We start from the raw sequence: 3,826 nt of genomic DNA, 5'->3' as shown, positions 1-3,826 counted from the left end.
TGTCGTGCTGCTCATGTGCATGTGGCTCTCAGTGCCAGCTCATTACAGAGCATATTATGCACTGTGCCTGTGAGGTCACATTGATTTGACTCCCTGGAGCATTAGCCTGGGATTACACCAGTCAACAGGCCTCACTGATGCTCTGCTGTTTGTATGTGTGAGATGAGAGAGATGAACCGGGGTAATTAGTCTGAGCACAGACTACACGCTGCTCCCGTCATGTGCTGTGGTCCTGTGTTTGGAGTCACTATGAGTCTGGTGTTTTGTGCCCTCATTAAGTCTTTGTGCTAAAACAAGTGTGTTTTCTTTGAGAAATTCTCATATGTTTGACTTAACACTCTGATCTCAGCCTGAGCATGTGTCCTCTGTGTCTTATAATGAAGTACTATGTAACTCTGCTCTCATGTTGTGCAGAAGTCTTTTTAAATGTACGCTGTATGTGTCTAAAGTGAGGATATGTGAATATAACATCTCAATCAGTGTGTCTGCCACACAAGTGTATCTGTAATGACAGCCATTCAAACACTTGGTGGATTGCTCATCAGCATCATTTGCATAACTTTGAAGTATTCATAGCATTAGAGAGGCAATTACAATAATTAACATGGGAATCCATGTCAATGGGCCACAGCCACGAGGCAAGTGCAATTACAGCTATGCTAATTAGAGTTTGATTAAGCTTTTAAAGAACAATCGGCTTATTTAACTGAACACATTCAAGAGGCTGTAGAGACATTAAACACTCCCACACAGACTCCCACACGCAGCGCCTGCAGTGCTCTCCTGCTACTCTCACACTTCTGTGTGTGTGCTTTACTATGTGTGCTGTGTTACACAGATGTAAATAAACAGACACACACACACACACACACACACACACATACATACATACATACATACATACATACATACATACATACATACATACATACATACATACATACATACATACATACATACATACATACATACATACATACATACATACATACATACATACATACATACATACATACATACATACATACATACATACATACATACATACATACTCACTCACTCTCACCCCCCCCACACACACACCCCCACATATACATATATATATATATATATATATATATATACACACACCCCCACACACATATATACATATATATACACACATCTATATGTATGTATATATGTTTATATAGTTTATATATATAGTAGAGAGACAGATTTACTATGACTGTTTGTTTACATCTGTGACCCTCCATCACACACATGTATGTGCGCTTCACTATGACTGTACTGTTTATTTACATCTGTGAAACGCAGCACAAACACATACACACACATATGTCCTCACACGCGCACGTGTGCTTTACTATCACTGTATTGTTTATTTACATCTGTGAACCACAGCACGCACACACACACCCTCATGTGTGTGTGTATATAGGGCCCTGAAGTCACTCTCTCTCCTCCCCCACTCCTTTTGTTTTGTGCGCTTGCCGTCGTGTCAGGACGAGAAGACAGGATGTTTTTTTTTTTTTTCATTGAACAAGAACAATTTGCTGTCTGATGTTGGAAGCCTCATTGTAGTGACGGGGCCTAAATTAAAGTGTGTCTTATTAAAGGCTGTGTGCGTATGTGTGTGTGTGTCTGTGTGCGTGCGTGTGTGGACATGGGCACTTGACACTGATCCGCCCAATAAACTCACTGTCCGTGACTAAGAGTGCGCTGCTGCAGACGGACACAATTGCCTGTTAAGTCAGAGCTGCTTTTATTGGGCCTCCTCTGTGTGATGTGTCACTGCTCCCACCGACGAGACGAGCCCCCATTATTTTAATGAGTAAAGGTGCTTCACTTTTCCATAGCTGCTGTAAATTCTACATCATATTTTTGTAAACACTGAACACACATAAAACATGTTGTGGTGTAGTAGGTGATAGAACCAAAAAGTATCACAATATTTTTTCTCATGTTGATTTTTGACTCAGTTTGATTATGACATATATAAAAACTAATTCAACATTACACACGGATTCACTGGATTGACTGTTGATCTCTGTAGACCTGATCATATCGATGATTAAAGATGTGTTATATTTGATTAATTGCACAGCTCAAGGTGCAGGATTTCCATATATTTGCAGGTTTATTTTACAGTTCACATCAATTAAAAAGAAACACAATGAGCATTTGAAGTATATCTGAGAAAATGGATTGAAGACTGTGGGATAAAATGGTGTTGTCTTCTGAGGGTCATCTGAGGTCATCCTGTCGATGAACGTCTCTGCGTCTGTGTCAGGGTCTATAATATAATGTCTATAGTAACTATTGACAAGAGAAGTGCTGTTTATTTGCTGTCATACTGGGGCTGTCCAAAGTACTAAAAATCAGATACTAATCGATGTTAAAACTAGAATTGAAGCTAGATACTCATTTGAACAGGAATCGACACAGAAATGAATAGCTTTAGAATGATCTTGAGCTGTGTCAGAACAAGTATAAGTTGTTAGTATATGTGGATGTGTATAAGTATGTGTTAGTTTCAGTGTAGTTAGCTCCTCCCTTCAGATAAATATAAGGCAGTATCCAGCAGTAACCTGACCAGAACTGACGAGCAGCGGAACGTCTTCTCCCACAACTTTTTGTGCAGTTGACAGATTAGCATTTTTTACTATTATTTACACTGCGTGGCCAAAGAAAAAGTTCACACATGCTAATATTTGGTTGGATCTCCTTTAGCTTTGATTCACTGTGGCATTGTTTAGATTTCGCTTCTGCAACGTCACAAGATTTATTTCCATCCATCCATCCATCCATTTTCTTCCGCTTATCCGGGGCCGGGTCGCGGGGGCAGCAGTCTAAGCAGGGACTCCCAGACTTCCCTCACCCCGGACACGTCCTCCAGCTCCTCCGGTGGGACCCCAAGGCGTTCCCAGGCCAGCCGAGAGACATAGTCCCTCCAGCGTGTCCTGGGTCTTCCCCGGGGCCTCCTCCCGGTGGGACATGCCCAGAACACCTCCCTAGGGAGGCGTCCAGGAGGCATCCTGAGCAGATGCCCGAGCCACCTCAGCTGGTTCCTCTCAACGTGTAGGAGCAGCGGCTCTACTCCGAGCTCCTCCCGTGTGACCGAGCTCCTCACCCTATCCCTAAGGGTGCGCCCGGCCACTCTGCGGAGGAAGCCCATTTCAGCCGCTTGTATCCGCGATCTTGTCCTTTCGGTCATTACCCAAAGCTCATGACCATAGGTGAGGGTAGGAACGTAGATTGACCGGTAAATCGAGAGCTTCGCCTTCCGGCTCAGCTCCTTCTTTACCACAACGGACCGATACAGCGACCGCATCACTGCAAGACGCTGCACCGATCCGCCTGTCAATCTCACGCTCCATCCTTCCCTCACTCGTGAACAAGACCCCGAGATACTTGAACTCCTCCACTTGGGGCAGAGACTCACCACCCACCCGGAGAGAGCAAACCACCTTTTTCCAGTCGAGAACCATGGCCTCGGATTTGGAGGAGCTGATTCTCATCCCAGCCGCTTCACACTCGGCTGCAAACCGCCCCAGTGCCTGCTGCAGGTCCTGGCTCGAAGAAGCCATCAGGACAACATCATCCGCAAACAGCAGAGATGAAATCCTGTGGTTCCCAAACCAGGCCCCCTCCGGCCCCTGGCTGCGCCTAGAAATTCTGTCCATAAATATAATGAACAGAACCGGTGACAAAGGGCAGCCCTGGCGGAGTCCAACATGCACTGGGAACAGGTCTGACTTACTGCCGGCAATGCGAACACAGCTCCTGCTCCGGTCATACAGGGACCGGACAGCCCTTAGCAAAG

The sequence above is a fragment of the Periophthalmus magnuspinnatus genome, chromosome 20 (genome assembly GCF_009829125.3).
Source record: "Periophthalmus magnuspinnatus isolate fPerMag1 chromosome 20, fPerMag1.2.pri, whole genome shotgun sequence".
NCBI classification, from domain to species: Eukaryota; Metazoa; Chordata; class Actinopteri; order Gobiiformes; family Gobiidae; genus Periophthalmus; species Periophthalmus magnuspinnatus.
This window is presented reverse-complemented; position numbering follows the sequence as displayed.